Below are 23391 nucleotides of genomic sequence, written 5' to 3'. Positions count from 1 at the left end.
ATTTTTCCTTTATAGCAAAACATTTATAGTGTTCTCAGAGGCTGACAGTTTTACTATTCAATGACAATAAATATCCTGGACAAGTATAGCACGATGGAGGTTCAATGGTTTGTCCAATTAGATTTTAAGGTGAAACTCCATCTGACTTATTTTATAATTAGTAAGAGATTCATGAAGATGAAAGTTAAAACCTCCCAAGTTCAAATGAGTGTATCAATATTGGAAATAGAGACAGAAGTTTTTTCTATTATTTATTGAATACCTTCTATTCTATCCCTGGTGGCTCAGATGGTAAAGAATCTGCCTGGAATACGAGAGACCTGGGTTCACTCCTGGGTTGGGAAGTTCCCCTGGAGAATGGAATGGCAGCCCACTCCAGCATTCTTGCCTGGAAAACTCCATGGACAGAGGACCTGGCAGGCTACAGTTCATGGAGTCGCAGAGTCAGACACGACTGAGCGACTAACACAAACACACACATTTGGTCAGTCAGTGAGAACAGTGATGGAAGAGGCATGATCTCTGCCTTCTAGGTGGAAGATCACCGACATTACTGAAGGTGTAATATGTGTTAGACATCTGTCTTATACATATACATTGATGACTTTTATTACTTAATTCATTGACTGGAATTAACTATTTAACCCTATGAAGAATTTTCCAACACTGTAAAAATGAGAAAACCGAAGTTCCCGGAGGTTAATACACTTGAGTAAATTACAGTTTTCCTCAGAGCCAGACTTAAACCCGTCTGCTTGATTCCAGATGGATAGTGTTTCTATCACATCAATTTGGAGAATTATACAACATCTACCGAGGCCCAGGCAAGAACAAGAGTGAGTGCTAGAGCTCCACACTGTACACTTCTGACACCTGTTGGCAGATCCCTTCAACAAAATGTGCTCATGGCTCTGCCAAGGGGCCCACAAATACTCTTTGATATCATCGTACCTGAAAGCTGCAACTCTGATGAATAAGGCCATTCCAGTGTGAGACTGTACAATAGACCCGAAAGGCCCGCTCTTTCTCATCTGTGATTAAAATGGGCAGCTGAGAATAATACACTTAAGTGGGTTACTTCAGAGCTCATCCCTTCCAGATTTGAAGACTAAGAGAACATTGTGTTGTCTTCTGAGGTCAAGAGACCTTGAGAAGCCCTTTGGCCTGGCTTTGTCCAGTCACTCCTGGTGTGAAAAGTTGTTCGTCCTCAGAGTAAATGAGATAGCAGTTGTGGATCCAGTTTGTTAAGTAGGATAATGTCTCTGGAAGCCTGGGCTCGGAAGTGGCACAGGGTCCTTTGTGTCTCATTCATTCATGTACTTATGGTTGCACTGGACTCCTTCTAGCTGCGAGCGTGTGGGCTTCTCATTTGGTGGCTCCTCTCGTTGTGGCACTCGGGCTCTAGAGCACTTGGGCTTCGGTACTTGCGATGCATGGGCTCCGTAGCTGTGACATACAGGCTTTGTTGCCCCATGGCATTGGAGTCTTCCTGGGCCAGGGATAAAGCTTGTGTCCCCTGCCTCAACAGGCAGATTCTTAACCACTGGACCATCAGGGAAGTTCCTCTGCCTCATTTTTTTTTTGACTAACACAAATAACAAAGGCCAATTCAGATTCAAGGATTGAGAAAACAGACTTAGATGTTCTGCCAAAAATTGTATCCTGGTAATCCCCTTCCAAACAAGCTATAAGACATTTTCATCAACCCAGAACGTTTACCTATATCGCTTTCCTGCTGATTTTCTTTCCTACCACTCTATTCTTTCAGGAAACCACATTTTGATTCTTAAGACTGCAAATCATTTTAATATGTTTTTGGATAAACAGAATTGTGAATTAATTTCTGCTTCTTTTGCCTAACAGTGTTTTCCAAAGTGATCCATTCTGTTGTGTGTACACTTTTTTTTTTTTTAAGTTTATTGGTTTTCTCTTTGAAATTTTCTTTGGATTCTAGTTTTTGTTGTTCTTCTTGTTCATCATTATATATCTCAGTGCTCATCCCAGTACTATATAAATAGTGCTTATTTTACTACAAATAATATGAGACAGATTATTAATCATAAAACATGTAAAATATATTTTAGAGCATAAAAATGGTGATTACTAATAATTTCACAAAGAGTATTGCCATAGTTAATTTACTGTATTTGTTTCCTACTTAAACAAAGTATATTATTTGCTTATAGAAACATAATAAGAATCATGCATTTACAGACTTACATACATTCTTATATACTTGACGTTACACTGTGACTACGAAAATATTAAATACTCATTCCTTTAGGCTTTATCCAGTTTTTTTCTTTTCCTACACTGACATGAATAGTCTTCTTTCCTTGTTTCCTTTTTTTCTTTCTTTCTTCCTTTCTTTCCTTCATTCACATTCTCTCTTATACAATGATATATACACGTTTATTCATTTTTCTCTGCATACACTTTTGACTGATCTCTGAAGTTTTATTGATTTCTTATTGTAAAATGCCTCTAATATCAGTTTTAATTTTATTTTTGCCTACCTCCTAACATATTTATCAAAACATATTTTTATTTTATTTTATATTCTTAGTTATGATGTATTTTTATGTTATGTTTATTCAGTTCAGTTCAGTCACTTATTCATGTCCTACTCTTTGTTACCCCATGGACTGCAGCACTCCAGACTTCCCTGTCCATCACCAACTCCTGGAGCCTACTCAAACTCATGTCCATCAAGTTGGTGGTGCCATCCAACCATCTCATCTTCTGTTGTCCCCTTCTCCTCCTGCCTTCAATCTTTCCCAGCATCAGGGTCTTTTCCAATGAGTTGGTTCTTTGTATCAAAGTGGCCAAAGTATTGGAATTTCAGCTTCAGCACCAGTCCTTCCAATGAATTTTCAGGACTGATTTCCTTTAGGATGGACTGGTTGGATCTCCTTGCAGTCCAAGGGACACTCTAGAGTCTTCTTCAACACCACAGTTCAAAAGCATCAATTCTTCGGTGCTTAGCTTTCTTTACAGTTCAACTCTCACATCCATACATGACTGTTGGAAAAACCATGGCCTTGACTAGAGGGACCTTTGTTGGCAACATAATGTCTCTGCTTTTTAATATGCTGTCTAGGTTGGTCATAGTTTTTCTTCCAATGAGCAAGCATCTTTTAATTTCATGGCTGCAGTCACCATCTGCAGTGATTTTGGAGCCCCCCAAAATAAAGTCTCTCATTGTTTCCATTGTTTCCCCATCTATTTGCCATGAAATTATGGGACCACCTGCCATGATCTTTTGGTATTACTTAGTTTTATGTTTATTACTTTGAGGCAAAAGAATTGTTTGCCTATCTTCTCTGTTTTGACATTTATTGATTACGTATGTGAATGTATTATAGACATTTAAAAGCATGTGTACAGCTGTATTGAGGTGCAAGATATATTTATGCCTCTTCAGTCAGACTTATTAATTAAGAGACTACAACAAAGCACTCAAGAGCTAAATCTCTGGAGACGGGTTGCCTCTGCTCAATATTTAGCTCAACCAATCTCAAACTGTGTAACATTAGTCCAACTACTTAATCTTGCTTGTATTAATTTCCTCATCTGTAAATGAAATTATAATAGCATCTTTCTAGAGGTTCACTATGAGCAGTAAATGAGTCAGTAAATATATAATACATATAATAAATATAGCAGTGCCTGACACACAGTAAATACTATAGGTGTTTTCATTATATTATCTTATTCAGGTTATCTATCTCTATCAGTTGTTTTCTATTTTCTTTGTTAAAAATTGAGTTATATTCAGGTCCTCACTGTGGGTTTAATTTTATCAACTCTACCTTGTATCTCTTCATTTTGGCTTTAAATATTTTAATGTCAAATTATATGAAACATAATTGCTCGTAATTGCTATGTGTATATATTCATTCATTCATTTGTTATTCATATAAGGCATACTCTTTTCCCATTTGATGTTTTTGCCTTGATGGATGTCTACAATACTGATATTTCCAAGGCTGCTTTCTTTTCACTTGTAATTGCTTGGTATATAATTGTCCATAGTTTTTATGTTTATTTTTTCTGCTTCATTCCCTTTTATTGTGTCTGTTATTCACACCATATAATTGGTTGAGGTTGTTTTACCGATATGAGAGGAATTTAATTCTTTCACAATAACTCCAATAACTGGTATTTTTTGTTATACTTTTGCCCTCTTATTTTATGCTTTCTATTTTTAGGCTTTATTACTCCTTTTTCCTAGATCGTTCTGTTTCAAACAAGTTCTTTATGCTTTTTTTTCTTCAGTGATTGAATATTATGCATACTAATTATACTAAGTATAGTTACGTTTCCCTCAAAAATAAACATTTGAAATTTCCTTATTACCTTGAGAAAGAACACTATCTTGATGGAATAATAGCAACCTTTGATATTAGGGTGTGCATTACCACATACTGGTGCTGGTGGTATTTAGTCGCCAAGTCGTGTCCGACTCTCACGACCCCATGGATTGGGTCTCTCAGGATCCTCTGTCCATGGGATTCTCCAGGCAAGAATATTAGTGTGGGTTGCCATTTCCTTCTCCAGACCACATGGTAGGAGAACATGTTATTTCTTTCTTCTCCTTGCCCCCAATTTTTAATGAAGTGGAATTTTAAACCTGGATTATCATTTGTTAATAAGAAATAATTAATATACTGTGTATTATATCAACTGTAATCACCATATTTATATATTAGAAATACTGATCTTTCCCATGTTCTAATTCTATACAATTTCTTTTATAGTATCTTTTATACTCCTTAACCCATGAATATTTTAAGTTACCAGTAAGTTGCAAAACATCTAGGGATAATATTTTCAAATAGTATTTGTGGATGTAATAGATTCCTGATTATTAGATCCAGAGAACTTTTAAAAATCTTATGCATGAATGATATACTTAAAATATCATCTGGTTCAACCCACATTTTTTGGGGAGTTATTATTTAATATCCTTTATTTCTTAGTTTTCTCATCACCTCTGTGAATGGAAATTTCATGATCTTTAAAATGTTTTATCATGAATTTATCTTGAAGCCCTCTTGAATTGCTTTATAATTGAAGCTGTTAGTGGCTTTTATCAGTGTTAACTGAATAAATTCTACTTGCTCTCTCTACTTTCAGTCTTGCCCTTTCTAATCTACCTCACCACTACTCTCACATTAATTTTTGAAAAGTGGAATATGATTATTTTTTCTCTTGCTCTGATAAGTTTTTTCAGTGGTTTGTCATTTCCCTCAGGATAAATGACAATGTCAAAGCTTTTGCTATTTTAAGTATCCTATGAGATGGGAGCACAGTTGGGGAAAAGCACAGAAATGAATTGTAATAGCTTTGATTCTTTGTTTGCTTTCTTTTTAAAAAATTCAACCATTTCAAACTAGACATTATTAAACTAAAGCACCCTGATTCTATAATAAGCATGCTGTTTCAGCAGTGGGTATTGTCATGTTATGAAAGAACATAGGTTATGGAGTCATGCATACTTGCCTTCAGATGCCAGGTTGGTAATTATTATCTGTTGAACATTATAAAATAATATATGTCAACGTTTAGTATACACTGAGAATACAAATAGGAAAGTGAGCACTGAACATAGAATAAAATAGAAATAATGAAAAATTTGCCAAAAAGGAGCTTGACTGCTAGGCCAGCATTCAAGGGTTTAAATAGGCCACTGGGTTGGTTATATTTGTCATTTACGGAGTTTTCAAAGAAGATTGCAACGAGGATACTTTGGATGGAATAAGACCAGTTGGCAAGCCTCTGCCATTTCGTAGGTGAGAGACTAACTTCAGCAATGACAGATCAAAAAGTTTAGATTCAACTGATACTTATAGGATGAAATTGAGAGAAATAGGATTGAATTTTTATTTTAATAAACTTTTAAAATTATATATATGCACAGAAAAGTACACAAATCAAATATATATATATTATATAATTATATATATATTTATATATATAAATAAATATAATATATATAATATATATATATAAATATATATATAATATAAATATATATATATATATCTTAATGTATTTCACAAAGTAAACTCAGTCTCAAGTGACTGACATGGGGACCAAGAATTAGAAGATTCCAGATCCCCACCATCATTTTCATGCTCTCACTCAGTCATTGTCCATAACCTCAGCTTCTGAAGTCATGCATTAGATTTGTTTTGTTCTGTGCTTATATTAATATAATGATACAACACGTACTATTTTGTGTCTCAACTTCTCTGGCTTAAAATGATGGTTGTCAAATACAAGCATGTTGTTAGGCACTGTTATAGGGAGTTTCTGTTCATAGTTTCTACAGTTGTATGAATACCCCACAACATATTTTATCTGTTGTACTGCTGAGAGTTTTCAGTTTGGGGCTCTTATAAAAATGCTGATATGACTATTCTTCTCCATGTCTTCTGGTTATAAATATATATGCAGTTTTGTAAAATATATAGCAATGAAGGGAATTGTTGGGTCATAGAAAATGCACGTGCTTTAATATGGACAGTAAGAGCTTTCTGAAATTTTATCAAATATATTTGTACTCTTCAGCACTGTAAGAGAGTTGGGTTGCCTCACATGGTCACCAGCACGCACTTGGTATCATCAGTCTTTTCCATTTTAGCATTCTGTTTTGGGGTAAAGGTAGCAGTATTTTACTGTTTTAAATTTGCATTTACCTGAAGATGATTCCTTTTTATGTTTATTTGCCAGTTGAATCTCATCTTTGCTAAAATGCTTGTTTAAATCTTTAACCCATTTTTCTACAAGGCGTCTCTCTTTTTTTCTTATTTCTTTCATATACTCTTGCATAGTAACACTGTTGCAAGTATCCTTTCCTATTTTGTGGGCTGATTCTCTACTTTCTTAGTGGCATGCATGTTAATAAACAGAATTTTAATGTAGACCAATATATGAATCATTATCAATAAGGTTAGTACTTTTTCTGCTTTGTTTATAATAGATTTCCATATCTTCAAGGTTATGAAACTCTTCTTTTACACTTTCTCCAGAAATTTTATCAGTTTCTATATTTAGATGTATAATTATCCATGATTTGATTTGTGTGTATAGGGTTGCAGGTTTTTAACATGCATGGCCATTTGACCAGCATGATATGTTGGTAAGACCATGCTTTCCCACTGTTCTGCAATGGCATCTTTATCACAAATTAAGGGAGTAGAGTGGTCTATGCATATACAGGTGTAGTTCTGGACTAATTTTCTTTTCCACTGAATGATGTGCCTGTCTTTGAGTCAATACTACATTGTCTTAATTTCTAGAACTTTGTATCTTAGTATCTACTGTTTTAATTCCTCTAAACTTTTTTTCTTCAAGATTTTTTCTTAATCTTTTTTTGACTTTGATTTCAGTGTTAATTTGGCTGTCAGCTTGTCAAAATTCTCTCCCAACAACATGTACTCTGTATATGATTCAGAAGACCTAATATTGTAAATAGCACTGTATAATCTCCTTCTAATTAAGCTATATATTCAATACAACTCCAAACAACATTTAAATACTATTATTGGGGAAAAGGGGAAACTGTATTAAATCTATAGCTCAATTTTAAGAAAATTATGTAGGATTATTTATAGCATTGGGTTTCCTAAATCTGTACAAGGTATGTTTCTCTACTTCTTTATTTAATAATTCACAATAATGTCTTATGATTTTCTCTGTAGAGAGCTATAGAGAAAATAAAAGAAGTTTAAAGAAAACTTCCAGATGGTGATTTTGAATGACAAGGTCCCTAATACTTAGACCGTGTAATACATGTGTGTATATATATGTGTATAGCAACAGGAATGGAGAGAAGCATTAAAATCATTTTCAGATGCTTTTAGAACATTCAATTTGGGATATCTGGGAATAAGTTGGAAATAACTACAAAGTCTAGAACTTAGAGAAAGTTTTATTCATTTATTCACTCAGCACATATTTAGTGATTATCTGTTGTATTCCATTAACTTTACTAGCACTGAAAATGGTGTGCAAAAGAAGTACAAAAGGCAAAGATTTAAGAAAGACTTCTGCAAGGGAGTGTTCAGAAGCTTGAAATGGGATAAAAACTGGTTTCGATAGTTGCAGAATAAAAAGGTTATTATGAGGTGCCAGAGCAAGACAGCGTGTTAAGAGATGTGACCTACAGTGTCTTGAATGTATGCTAAGGTGTGTGTCTCGGAAACAGTAGGAGAAACAGAATGGTTTATGCAATACGACCACCATTTTAGATGGCATAGACGATAGAGCATTTAAAACATTGCAAAAAGGTCCACTGGACTCTTTTTCTACAGAGGTTTCATGTATCAGCCAAGTACATACAAGTGGAAACTGAAACTTAGGCATTGACAAGCTTGTTACGAGAGAGGAGAGTTAGAAGATGACCTTGTTTTTAGAAGCTCCCATATTTAATGGCTATGAGGAATAGCATGATCCTGAAAACTGAAGCAGAGAAGGAGGAGTTTGAAGAATGGGAAGAAACTCAGTAGACTGATGTCCAAATGAATACTAAAAGGAGAGCTTCACAGTGCTACAAATTTCTCCAGACAGGTCAGTAAAGTGAAGATGGAATATGCCTGCTGGATTCAGAAGTGGGTGATGGATGTTATCAAGAGCTGGATTACTGGAGTGGTTGGGGTAAAATACAGAATACAAATGAATACATGCATATAGATAGCTAGTTGAGAAGTTTGGATGTAGAGCAAAGAAGAGAGATGACAGAGTCTAGAGAGTATTGTAGGATTCTGATATTTTTATGGCTTTTTAAACAAAGGGCTTCTGGGAGAAACAACTGGCTTACATACCAGTTGGAAGGATGTATTAAAAAGGGAGAAGATAAATTTACAAGAGGAAGAATAAAATAATCTAAGATTCGAGAGACTTGAAATCCATGGGTTTATATTAGTGCCTAGATTTCTAATTAAATCTTTTTCACCAGAATATCTGTATATCCCAGATGGAGTAGAGAATAGGAATGTAGAATACGCAGAACCAACTTTAGGGGTTTGTATAGGGCAGGCACAGGGATAAGCGTATAAGGAAGGTGACAGGGCTCAAGAAAGGGCAGTTCCAGAGAGAGATGGAATTAAAAGTGAGATCAACTTGTATCTGAGGAGACTAGGACTCGGGAGTTGAGGTGCTTAAGGGCTCCCTGCAGTTATGAGCACATGTTTGTGGGTGAAGGAGAGGAAAATGGGCAGGATAGGAGGCTGAGGCCAAATGTGAAACATTACATTTGAAATTCAAAGCTAAAGCATATCCAGGTGCTGACACAGTGCATTTTTAAGGAATGAATATGAAGGTTTCTAGATTTGCAGAGATTAAGGGGTTGTAAGAATTAGACTGGAGGGTAAATCATTAAACATCCCAAGAGGTAAAATATCCCACCATATGGCAGGGGTTGAGGTAGAAATGAAAATAGTTAATGGGAATCTAAAGACTCGATCAAAAGTTAAACTGTATTCAAAATGAAGAGTGATTTGGTTATGAGTCAACTATTTGCCCCATTGAGGCTTGGTTTTTCCACTTGTAAAAACATAATCATATTTTTCCAAAGGTCATTGATGTTAATGTGTTAACAAGTATATGGCTCATTCAATGTACTTGATGTATAGTGTATGTTCAGGAGGAATAGTTTTCTTTCCTTCCATTATTTGTTGAGAAATGCCAAGTTACTAATGCTAAGAATGTATCAAGTATCAAAGTTCCTTATTAAATAATTCTTTTTGACAAATACAGAAAGAATGTTGCAGATTGAATATAACCATAGTACAATTTTTAATGAAACAATCACTCTGGGCGATAATCACCAATTGCTCTTAAAGCTTTTAATTGAAAGGCTGATGGTCTCAACAGCGGGAGGTCCTGAGGGGAACATTTGGCTGTAGCTAATGGAAGAACACTGCCAAGATCATGAGTGGTTCTGTAACAACCAGAGATTCAGTCTGGGACCACAAACTGTGTTCACTGACTTCATAGAAAAGGCATCATTGATGAGTGGCATCCTAGTATATGGATGGGGCAAGGGACATTTCTACATTTGTTCTGGTGGAAAAATCCTTGAGCATTTGGATTCTACTATGTCTTGAATAAAGCTAGTGATATATTGTTCCAGAAACTCCACTAGCCATGCTGGGTCACTAAAGTTCATGCTTCACAGGGAACCAGAAAGAGGAAGCCTGTGTCTCAGTATCTGGGAAGGACGCATTTCTAATGTGAGTTCACGTCTCAAGGAAATCGATCAAGTTCAAAACTATGTGGACAGCATTTTATAAAGCCACTGAATCTAGTCAGGAAAGACAAATCAGCAGGGAGACAGCTTTAAAAAAGCTGTGCTCGGCACAGGTCAGCTCTCTGATGCAGTGGAAAGTTTGCTAATATAAAGAATGGAAGAAGGGTGTGCATAAGATGAAAGGAAACTGGAGAATTAAGGACTTCACTGCAAGTCAGAATATGGTTTCAGAGATTCTATTGGGTCATAAGCAAGATTTGTTTGCATTTTTCTAATGTGGTAGGAGTCTCACAGAGAATTCCCTTATGGGTTCACATCCCTTAAAGTCACACATTCTGTCTCTGTAAGTCACCCATACTGTATAAACTTAACATGGTTGGTTGTCCACAGAATACACTTAACGACAAGTGGGTTAATTATCAATAGATGTTTGTTGGCTCTTACCAACTAAAGAGCCTCTTGATGAAAGTGAAAGAGAAGAGTGAAAAAGTTGGCTTAAAGCTCAACATTCAGAAAACGAAGATCATGGCATCACTTCATGGCAAATAGATGGGAAAATGATGGAAACAGTGGCTGACTTTATTTTGGGGGGCTCCAAAATCACTGCAGATAGTGATTGCAGCCATGAAATTAAAAGATGCTTACTCCTTGGAAGGAAAATTATGACCAATCTAGACAGCATATTAAAAAGCAGAGACATTACTTTGCCAACAGAGGTCCGTTTAGTCAAGGCTATGGTTTTTCCAGTGGTCATGTATGGATGTGAGAGTTGGACTATAAAGAAAGCTGAGCACTGAAAAATTGATGCTTTTGAACTGTGGTGTTGAAGACCCTTGAGAGTCCCAGGGACTGCAAGGAGATCCAACCAGTCTATCCTAAAGGAGATCAGTCCTGGGTGTTCACTGGAAGGACTGATACTGAAGCTGAAACTCCAATACTTTGGCCACCTGAAGTGAAGAGCTGACTCATTGGAAAAGACCCTGATGCTGGGAAAGATTCAGGGCAGGAGGAGAAGGGGATGACAGACGATGAGATGGTTGGATGGCATCATTGACTCAATGGACATGAGTTTGGGTAAACTCCAGGAGTTGGTGGTGGACAGGGAGGCCTGGCGTGCTGCAGTCCATGGGGCTGCAAAGAGTCGTACATGACTGAGCGACTGAACTGAACTGAGCTGAACTGGCTCCTACCACAGAGTTACCTTAAATCATGAAATTAGATGGGAAATCAGAAAGATTGAGTGGCCACAATGATTCCAAAGAACTTAGCCCTTTCAATATTATGTTTCATAAAACTAATTCTAGAAATGTTTTCAATTTTTTATTTACTGCAGTATTTGTGTCTGTGTTGTGAGATCTATTCAGCTCAAGAGATTGTTCGGTTCAGAGGAAAGGAAAAAGGAAAAGAAGGAAATGGAACTTACTTTAACTCTCAGCTTTTTATATCTCTCAATTTTTGTAGAAATATTGTTGACATTTTGCAGGGTAGAGGAAGAAAAGTAAATTGTATCTCACATCCTAGTAAATTGGACTCTTGTTATAGAAATTTTTGAAAAGATTATTTCATGTGTTAATGTGGTCATCTAAATAAAAACCTTAGTAAGCCTAGTAGAAAACCCAAATTATGCAGACTTGTGAGGAGATAGAGAAAAGAAAAAGGAAAGAAGTAGTTGATAAGAGCTTACAGTATACAGGAGGTATGAGTTGAAGGGGGAAAAGGGAGCCCAGATAGAAAAGATCAAAGCAAAAAATCCATTGATTGATTTGGTTAGTTAATGCTGTATTCTTCTTTACATGAATTATATATTTCTTAATCTGAACTGTAAATGGGCTTTCCATTTGGCTGATAAGATAGGAAATGAAGAGAGAAAGGAAGAGAGGAAAGAACGTGACACAGTCACTGTCATAAAGGGAATGGAAAATCAGTTGAGCTGTGGGGATACATATGTCCCTCTCAGGGCCAAGGTGGAGAAGGCAATGGCACTCCACTCCAATACTCTTGCCTGGAAAATCCCATGGATGGAGGAGCCTGGTAGGGTGCAGTCCATGGGGTCGCTAAGAGTAGGACACGACTGAGCGACTTCACTTTGACTTTTCACTTTCAAGCATTGGAGAAGGAAATGGCAGCCCACTCCAGGGTTCTTGCCTGGAGAATCCCAGGGAAGGGGGAGCCTGGTGGGCTGCCGTCTATGGGCTCGCACAGAGTCAGACACGACTGACCCGACTTAGCAGCAGCAGCAGTAGGGCCATGGGGGCTTCCCTGATAGCTCAGTTGGTAAAGAATCCACCTGAAGTACAGGAGATCCCAGTTCAATTCCTGGGTTGGGAAGATCTGCTGGAGAAGGGATAGGGTACCCACTCTAGTATTCTTGGGCTTCCCTTGTGGCTCAGCTGGTAAAAAATCTGCCTGCAGTGAGAGAGACCTGTGTTTGATCCCTACCTTAGGAAGATCCCCACCTTAGGAAGATCCCCTGGAGAAAGGAAAGGCTACCCACTCCAATATTCTGGCCTGGAAAATTCCATGGACTGTAAAGTCCATGGATTTGCAAACAACTGATAGACTTTCACTTTCACAGGGCCATAGACTCATCATTGGTAAAATACATTAGTGATACAAACGTTTCTACCAGCTTCAATTTCTCACTGAAATCTCCACTTTATTCAAATGCACCATATTTTACTAAAGGTGTTTTGCTGAAATGAGTGAAACAAATTTAAAAGACTATCAAGCTACCTACAGTATTCTTCACAGAGCTAGAACAAATAATTTCACAATTTGTATGGAAATACAAAAACCCTCGAATAGCCAAAGCGATCTTGAGAAAGAAGAATGGAACTGGAGGAATCAACCTACCTGACTTCAGGCTCTACTACAAAGCCACAGTTATCAAGACAGTATGGTACTGGCACAAAGACAGAAATATAGATCAATGGAATAAAATAGAAAGCCCAGAGATAAATCCACGCACATATGGACACCTTATCTTTGACAAAGGAGGCAAAAATATACAATGGATTAAAGACAATCTCTTTAACAAGTGGTGCTGGGAAATCTGGTCAACCACTTGTAAAAGAATGAAACTAGACCACTTTCTAACACCATACACAAAAATAAACTCAAAATGGATTAAAGATCTAAACGTAAGACCAGAAACTATAAAACTCCTAGAGGAGAACATAGGCAAAACACTCTCTGACATACATCACAGCAGGATCCTCTATGACCCACCTCCCAGAATATTGGAAATAAAATAAAAAATAAACAAATGGGACCTAATTAACCTTAAAAGCTTCTGCACATAAAAGGAAACTATTAGCAAGGTGAAAAGACAGCCTTCAGAATGGGAGAAAATAATAGCAAATGAAGCAACTGACAAACAACTAATCTCAAAAATATACAAGCAACTCCTACAGCTCAACTCCAGAAAAATAAACGACCCAATCAAAAAATGGGCCAAAGAACTAAATAGACATTTCTCCAAAGAAGACATACAGATGGCTAACAAACACATGAAAAGATGCTCAACATCACTCATTATCAGAGAAATGCAAATCAAAACCACTATGAAGTACCATTTCACACCAGTCAGAATGGCTGCGATCCAAAAGTCTACAAATAATAAATGCTGGAGAGGGTGTGGAGAAAAGGGAACCCTCTTACACTGTTGGTGGGAATGCAAACTAGTACAGCCACTATGGAGAACAGTGTGGAGATTCCTTAAAAAACTGGAAATAGAACTGCCTTATGATCCAGCAATCCCACTGCTGGGCATACACACTGAGGAAACCAGAAGGGAAAGAGACACGTGTACCCCAATGTTCATCGCAGCACTGTTTATAATAGCCAGGACATGGAAGCAACCTAGATGTCCATCAGCAGACGAATGGATAAGAAAGCAGTGGTACATATACACAATGGAGTATTACTCAGCCATTAAAAAGAATACATTTGAATCAGTTCTAATGAGGTGGATGAAACTGGAGCCTATTATACAGAGTGAAGTAAGCCAGAAGGAAAAACATAAATACAGTATACTAACGCATATATATGGAATTTAGAAAGATGGTAACAATAACCCGGTGTACAAGACAGCAAAAAAGACACTGATGTATAGAACAGTCTTATGGACTCTGTGGGAGAGGGAGAGGGTGGGAAGATTTGGGAGAATGACATTGAAACATGTAAAATATCATGTAAGAAACGAGTTGCCAGTCCAGGTTCGATGCACGATACTGGATGCTTGGGGCTAGTGCACTGGGACGACCCAGAGGGATGGTATAGGGAGGGAGGAGGGAGGAGGGTTCAGGATGGGGAACACATGTATACCTGTGGCGGATTCATTTTGATATTTGGCAAAACTAATACAATTATGTAAAGTTTAAAAATAAAATAAAAAAAAAAGATAAAAAAAGATACAAATTACCATTATTATTTTTTGCTAAAATAATATTTTGAGGAAAGTTTAATTTTACATTGAAGGATATAATTTTAATCACTACTGAATAATCTTATTTATATTTAGTGGATGAAAGGAGCTAGAAGAAATAATACAAGTAGCTAGAAGAAAATAATACAAATAATACAAATATATATATATATATTTTTTTCTTCTTTTCCTTTAAAAAAATTATTTCCAATCATGTTTCTCTTGAGCATCTTTCCAAGTTTAAAGTAGCATTTCACAAGTCCAATTTATCATTACTTGGATCAGTTTTCTGTTTAAATTATAGTCTTCAATTCTGATATTGGCTTCGAATATTGAAAGACCATGGGCTTCAACTTTAGTGCTCACTGTCCACTTAGATGCACGTACCTTTTCCCATAGTTCTTAAGGTTATATGGATAAGTATTCCACTTCATTCTGGTTTGCCATGTCAGTAGGTATTGTTTTTTTGTGTGTGTTTTGGAATGAATTCCAATTGAATCTACTTTGCACAGTTCAATTCTAGGAATAAGCCAAAGAAGTAAATGCTGTTTATAAGTCTCTTTGTATTTAAATAACTCAAGATGAATTGCTCTTAAATTTTCTTACCTATATTTGCCATACAACAGCACATGACCTTACACTCTTCTCTTGTACTGTGATGTGAAATCCTGATTTGTGGAGCCAAATATCTGTAAGAAGAGTTGTTTAAAAAAACAGACAGGAAGATTATTCTTATTCTGACTTGCTCAGATGGTAGCACTTAGGCAGTAGGCTTTCCTCTGTCAGTGTAACCCCTGTGTCACTGAATATACATTAAGGTGGGAGAGCGTGTCTGCCTACTTTCTTTGGAAGCTATCTAAGATATTATCTTTCTAAGGGAAAAGCATAACATGTGTTGTTCCAGAGGTTAGTCTCAATCAGTTCTCAAAAAATATCTAGCTAACAATGATGATAACAAACGCTTACTGAGCACCTAATGAATACCAAGGCCTAGACTATGTTCTGGGCACATACTAGTGAATGAAAACAATTATGACACTAGCCTCTGTAGCATGTAAAACAGTATAAATGAATTGCAGATTCTGGTATTTTATCTTGTATTATTTTGGGCTTACAAGGTCATTGTTCATCTTTATATTAGCATATCTTTATACTTAGCATATCTTCATGGAAATTTTACTGAGAAATTTAAAAGTCACGTATTGACATAATTGGTCTATTGCCACTTTTATCCAAAATTTCATTTTCTTCTTAAATCTTGTTAAAAACATTTTTTTCCATGAAGTTTTCCTCCAATACTGCAAATGACAAAAAAGAATGTAGCTTTCTTGGTTCTTCCCCTTCTTTCTGCTCCTAAACACAATTTCATAGTGCCTTCTTACTTGAGCATTTTTATTGCCACTTAGGCTAAGAACATAGCAAACATGCAGAAGTGATAAAAATTTTAGCTTTTTTATAGTCTCAAAAAGAGTATATGTCTATACTCCCATTTTGAGATATAATTGGAACCTCTTTGAGCTCTTGCTCTTAGATTTTATTTTTGAGCATGAAAGGTACTTATCTTTCTTTTAATACCTGACCTCCACCAAGCTGTAAGATGTATTTAAGTCCCATTTAAACAAAATTTATTAGCCAGTGGAGCTGCCATAACAAAATATCGTAGATTTGGTGGCTTAAACAATAAGAATTTATTTCTGGAAATTGGGCAGTCCAAGATGAGCGTGCCAGCTAATCTGGTTGTCAGTAAGTGCTCTACTCCTGGGTGTAGATAATTGACTTCTTACTGTGTCTTCACACGACTGAGGGAGAAGGAGGAATGGAAGGAGAGACGGAGGGAGAGAGGGTGAGAGCAACCATGAGAGAGTGCAGCTGGTGTCTCTTCCTCTTCTTATAAAGGCGCTAATTCCATCATGAGGCCCCGTCCTATGACCTCATCTGAATTTATCTCCCAAAGGCTACATCTCCACTGTACCATTACACTGGCGGCTAAAACTTTAATATATGAATTTGAAGGGGGACACAATTCATCCATAACCCAAGTAATAATTATCTTTGAGACTAATTGTGAAGACAACAGAACATTTGATTGTTTGAACTTTGATTTTTACCTAAATATGTATAAAAGTTTAAAAACATTAAAATGGATACATATATTTTGAAGTTTTAATTTGTTGTTGATCAGCCTAAATATTTCTAATGAAATTTTCTTTGTAAACTTTATGTCAGTATACTTTGGCATTATAATTGTTCAAGAAAACCTTTTCTTTTTTCTTTTGTGGCATCTGCTTCTATGTCACTAAATAATTTTCTCTATATTCCTGCTGATTAGATTGTGTTTGGAGATGAGCAAGATGGAACTTGATAAAGCATCTGGAATGGAAAATTCTCACAGTAGGACCTGCTAACTTGATTGCTTCATCACCATGGCAATGCTCATCGGTCAGTATAGCCAGGTAATGAGATGGCTTAGTTCAATTAGGATTTAAAATATTCTTCTACCACTGCATACAAAATTTGCAAAAGCATTTGTCTAAAAATAGGTCATGCTCTCCTATAAGAGCATGATAAGGTATTCTGTGCTCAGTAGAATGTACACACAAAGATAAGTGAGTAAATCCATCTCCAGCCTCCTCCATTTATTTTGTCTTTGAACAAAGCATAATGCCTAAATGTGTCTCTGAAAAAATAACATGTTTGTATAAATTCAAGAACATAGTGTGCTGATTAAATGTGATTTAAGAAGTATTTATAGACATTTACACATAGCCCATTCGGTCTTCAATTGTGAGCAGAAAGCTGGTTCAGAGAAGACATGCGTCATGTGGGGTTGGAGATACCAGTATCAAAGTGAGGCTGCACACTTCTGTGAATAACGCTGCAGCCCACATGGTGACAAATGTCTATGAGAAATGAGCTTATGTTGGTAGTTTAGTCTGTACTCTCGTTTTCCATCTATTCCAAATGCAAGCATTTCTCCTGGCCCTTATTCCGTCTCTACTCTCCCAGCAGAGCAGTTCATCTCCCACCTGATTGAAAATAGAGGCCATCTGGCATGCACTCCTACCCCTCCACCTACAAACATCTGTATCTATTTTACTTCATTAAAGTTCATTTCCATGTCCACCTTTTATCTTTTCTCCTGGATTTTCAATTTCTCCCCCTCTCTGGCTCTTTTTCTTAGCAAAGATGTAAATGCAAGTTTCTCATGTCTTAATGCCATGCTGCTGCTAAGTCGCTTCAGTCGTGTCCGACTCTGTGCGACCCCATAGACGGAAGCCCACCAGGCTCCCCCATCCCTGGGATTCTCCAGGCAAGAACACTGCAGTGGGTTGCCATTTCCTTCTCCAATGCATGAAAGTGGAAAGTGAAAGTGAAGTCGCTCAGTCGTGTCTGACTCTTAGCGACCCCATGGACTGCAGCCCACCAGACTTCTCCATCCATTTTCCAGGCAAGAGTATTGGAGTGGGATGCCATTGCCATGAGAAGAACTTAATGAATGTCCCTGCCTTGTAATTTTTTTGGCTCTTACCTTCAGAACCATGACTTTTAAAAGAGTTGTTTATTTTCTCACTTCCCTTTGTCTCTTACAGTCCACTAAAGTCTGTCTATTGCCTCAGCCATTGTATTGACACTGCTTTTAGTGAAATCAGCAACAACATATAATGAAGTATTTTTTATGCATCAGATATCAGACAGCAGTTTGGGGACACAGTACTGAATAAGTCCTTGTCCTCAAGGCATTCATATATCATAGTTCTGATATACCTTTCAACACTGAACACTTCATCTGTGTAATTTCCAGTTTCTGTCCTCTGTGGGAGCTGCCTCTCAGAAATGCCTTTGTTAGTCTCCCGCTCCATACCATCCTCCTCTCTAGACAGTGTCCTCGTCCAGTCCTTCCCCTTTCACTCCTTTGCCAACCCTCAGGCTCCTCTGATGCTGCGGTTTATAATATCATTAGGAAAGGGGTCTCCATCTTTCAGGATTTTGTTAGATCCTTAATCCTACCTCTATGCTAACTCTTCTGAGATACATCCCTTAAATTTCATCTAAATTGAACTAGAATTCCTCAATTCAATAATGCTTTGCTTATATAGTTATTATTTTACTATAATATACTACCTTTTAACTTATATGGACTGTCCTCTGTTTATTTTTTAATTAAATTTTTTTCTGAGAAAATTATAGATTTCTCTGCTGTTGTAAGAAATAATATGCACAATTTCCATGTACTCTTTGCCCAGTTTTGCCCAAAAGTAAAGTCCACTAAATTCTGATACAACATCACAACCAGGATATTGATATTAACACAGCCAAGGTACAGACTATTTCCTTCACCACAAGGATGCCTTATGCTGCCTGCTTAACAACAACATCCGCCTCTTACCCCCAACTCTCCTTAACCTCTTGTAACCACTGACCTCTTCTCTGTTTATACTATTATCATTTCAAGAATTATACATGAACAGACTCATAATGTATGTAGTTTAGGAGGATTTTTGTTCCATTGAGAATAACTCCATGAATATTCATCTGGATTGCTGTGGTTGTGTGTCAATATTATCTTCTTTTTCTTGTTTCCTTGGTAGTATCTGTGTGTGGATACAGGACTGTTTATTTGACCATTCATCCACTGAAGGACATCAGAGTTGTTTCCATCTGGGGACTCTTATAAATATGTAAAGCTGCTCTAAATATTTATGTAGAGGGTTTTCTTTTTGTGTGAACAGAAGTTTCTGTTAATCTGGGATACATGTTTAGGAGTGCAGTTGCTAGGTCTTATGTTAGTTGTGGTAAAGAATTTGCCTGCAATGTGGGAGACCTGGATTCAATCCCTGGATTGGGAAGATCCCCTAGAGAGGAGAATGACAACCAACTCCAGTATTCTTGCCTGGAGAATTCCATGGACAGAGGAGCCTGGTGAGCTCCAGTCCCTGGGGTGGCAGAGTTGGACATGACTGAGTCACTAACACACACACACACACGTTACTTGTATGTTTACTTTTTAATGAACTGCCAAACTGTTTTTCACAATGGCTGTACCATTCTCTGGAGAAGGCGATGGCACCCCACTCCAGTACTCTTGCCTGGAAAATCCCATGGACGGAAGAGCCTGGTGGGCTGCAGTCCATGGGGTCGCTAAGAGTCGGACACGACGAAGCGACTTCACTTTCCCTTTTCGCTTTCATGCATTGGAGAAGGAAATGGCAACCCACTCCAGTGTTCTTGCCTGGAGAGTCCCAGGGACGGGGGAGCCTGGTGGGCTGCCGTCTCTGGGGTCGCACAGAGTCAGACATGCCTGAAGCGACTTAGCAGCAGCAGCAGCAGCAGCAGCAGTACCATTCTCACCAGCAGTGTACGAGTGATCCTGATTTTCCATATTGTTGGTTCACAAACTGGTCGCCATACAAAGAGGGCAAGGAGGGATGAAAAAAAGAGGCAGACCATTCCAGATTGGGAGGTGGCAGGTTTAACAGGTAAGGGAACTTACTTATAAGGTTCCTCTTATGTGGCCGGAAGATAAGGTGATCTCTGCCTGCCAGAATTGGGTATATGTATATATCTATATTCTTTTTTAATTCTTTTCCATTATAGGTTATTACAAGATACTGAATACAGTTCCCTATGCTAAAGTGATTTGGTTATACATATATATGTATATGGGGCTTCCTTAATGGCTCAGAGGTCAAGAATTCTCCTGCAGTGTAGGAGACCCTGGTTCGCTCCCTGAGTTGAGAAAATCCCCTGGAGAAGGGAACCCACTCTAGTATTCTTGCCTGGAGAATTCCATGGACAGAGGAGCCTCACAGGCTATAGTTCATGAGGTTGCAAAGAGTAGATATATACATATATATATGCATATATCTAGGTTCTTTTAAAAATTCTTTTCCATTATAGGTTGTTATTGAATAAGGTCCTTGTGCTATACACTTAATTCTTGTTGTTTATTTTATGTATGGTGGTGCACATCTGTTAATCCCATACTTCCAATTTATCCCTCCTACCACTTTTCCCTTGGTAACCATAAGCTTGTTTTCCATGTTTGTGAGTCTTTTTGTTTTATGAATAAGTTCACTTGTACATGTTTTAGATCCACATATAAGTGATATCATACAGTGTCTATTTTCTTCTGTCTTACTTCATTTAATATGATAGTCTCTTTATTTTCATTCTGTTCAATTACTTGTTTTTCCCTTGAAACTTCTTCTTTGAGCCATAGATTATAGAGATGTATGTTGCTTAGTTTCCAAATGTTTGCAGATTTCCTTTTTTTTTTTGTTTGTATTTAATTTCTAGTTTGACTCTATTGTAATCAGAGACCACACTATGATTTCAGTTCTTTTAAATTTGTCAAGGTTTATTTTATGACTCAGGATGTAGTCTGTCTTGGTATGTGTCTAATGAGAAATTGAGAATAGTGTGTATTTGAGTTTTCTGCTGTTGTTGGGTGGAGTGCTGTACAATGGAAATGAGATTGTAACGATTCTTGGGGTTATTGAGTTCTTCTGTATCTGTGTAATTTTTAACTAGTTGTTCTATAACTGTTGAGAAAGGGGAGTTTTTCAACTTTACTTATGGATTTTTTATTTACCCTTTTAATTTTATTTATTTATCCTTCTAAAATTTCCATTTGTTACTTCTTTGTACATTCTGTTTTTGCTAAGGTTTTTTATTTCTTTGCTGAGACAATATTTTAAAAAATTGTGTGTTCATAATTTCTCACAGAAACATTTTTTTTGATGATTGCTTTAAAATATTTTCAGGTAACTCTAAAATCTATATTTCACTGTTTTTATTATTTACTTAAGGTAGCTCAGTCGTGTCTGACTCTTTGCTACCCCGTGGACTGCAGCCTACCAGGCTTCTCTGTCCATGGGATTCTCCAGGCAAGCATACTGGAGTGGGTTACCATTTCCTTCTCCAGGGGATCTTCCCAACCCAGGGATCGAACCCGGGTCTCCCGCATTGGGGGCAGACGCTTTAACCTCCGAGCCACCAGGGAAGCCCTTATATTTCACTGTTAGCATCTATTAATTGTTTTTTTTTTCATTCAATTTGATATCTTCCTTGTTATCAGTTTAATGAGTGATCTTATACTGAAAGTTGGAAATTTGATTTAGTACATTATGGGGCTCTGCATCTGATTTAAACTTTCTCTTTTAGCTGCCTGCTTATAAATAGCTTTATTGAAAATGGAAGAAGTGAAACTGAAAGTCACTCAGTAGTGTCCAACTTTTTGCAACCCCATGAAATAGTCCAGGGATTCTCCAGGCCAGAATACTGGAATGGGTAGCTTTTCCCTTCTTCAGGGGATCTTCCCAACCCAGGGACTGAACCCAGGTTTCCTGCATTGCAGGTGGATTCTTTACCAGCTGAACCACTAGGGAAGCCCAAGAATACTGGAGTGGGCAGCCTATCCTTTCTCCAGCGGATCTTCCTGACCCAGGAATTGAACAGGGATCTCCTGCATCACAGGTGGATTCTTTACCGCTTGAGCTACCAGGGAAGATCTGAAAATAGAGGGGCCCCGTTTTATTTCTGTTAGGTGAGCATAGAGGTACAGGTTCCCCATTTGTCCTTTGTCAACACCTGAGCAGGTCTTGGAGAAGACTCTTGAGAATCCCTTGGACTGCAAGGAGACCCAACCAGTCCGTCCTAAAGGAAATCAGTCCTGAATATTCATTGGAAGAACTCATGCTGAAGTTGAAACTCCAATACTTTGGCCACCTGATGTGAAGAACTGACTCATTTGAAAAGGCCCTGATGCTGGGAAAGGTGGAAGGCAGGAGAAGAAGGGAATGACAGAGGATGAGATGGTTGGATGGCATCACTGACTCAATGGACATGAGTTTGAGTAAACTCCGGGATGTGGCAATGGACAGGGAGGCCTGGCGTGCTGCAGTCCATGGGCTTGCAGAGTTGGAACTCGACTGAGCAACTGAACTGAACTGAGCAGGTGTCAATACCTGCTGTGTGGGGAGTAGAAAGAGGGGTGCCCACTAGTTCTCCAGTGATACTTCCCTGGCTCAGATTCCTTGTTACTGGTCCCAATGTGGCCTCCTTTTGAGTTGAGTCTGAAGGCTATGTGGATAGTCACTTAGTCTTACAGCTGGAAAGTGATGAAAATCCTTGCTCTCCATTTGGACTCCTATGACACCATGCCAACAGAAAAATTAAAGGGTGGCTCATGACTGTTGGTGGTGGTAGAAGTCCAAGTTCCCCTCATGGTCTTCACTGACATCTCATTAGGGGTTGGGGGCTTGTTACCACCCATCAGGGATGAAGGTATTCTCCTCTCATCTTTGTCTGACATTACCCTAGTGAAGAAATAGAGGTAGTAGGCCTCATTACACTCTTCAGAGGGCAGAAGTCTAGGTTTCTCCCTTGATCTTTGCTGGCCTGAATGGGGTAGGACCACAGTTGTTTCTGCGGTATCTGGCTGGAGTAAAACAGTTATTGCCTGCGAACTTTCTATGTTGTCTGGATCCTTTGGTAGAGAGAGGAGGCTGTTTGGGGCCTGAACCTGTTGGCATCTTCTGGTTTCCAGCTTCTTCAGGCTCTAAATATGGGATCTATATGACAAAAAGGAAACTCAGAGTTACTCATCTCCATATTGCTCCTCAGGTTCTGAAACCCCCCTAGTCAATCTGCCTTCTTCTGTAATTTTTCAAAATTGTTAAGTTTATTTCAGTTATTTTTAGTAGAA

At 37.7% G+C, this 23391-nt stretch overlaps 1 long non-coding RNA gene across 1 annotated transcript in view; it reads left to right on the top strand.

Annotated features, from left to right (window-relative positions):
- LOC133240529 (uncharacterized) overlaps nucleotides 1-23391 on the top strand; it is a 597238-nt gene that overhangs the window by 154861 nt on the left and 418986 nt on the right. Inside the window, exon 2 of the long non-coding RNA XR_009734250.1 lies at nucleotides 17014-17137. This is a non-coding gene — a long non-coding RNA (uncharacterized LOC133240529). The remainder of the gene's footprint in view (nucleotides 1-17013; nucleotides 17138-23391) is intronic.

Source organism: Bos javanicus, chromosome 28 (assembly GCF_032452875.1).
Source record: "Bos javanicus breed banteng chromosome 28, ARS-OSU_banteng_1.0, whole genome shotgun sequence".
NCBI classification, from domain to species: domain Eukaryota; kingdom Metazoa; phylum Chordata; class Mammalia; order Artiodactyla; family Bovidae; genus Bos; species Bos javanicus.
Note: the sequence above shows the minus strand (reverse complement) of the source record. Positions and strands in the feature narration are given on the sequence as shown.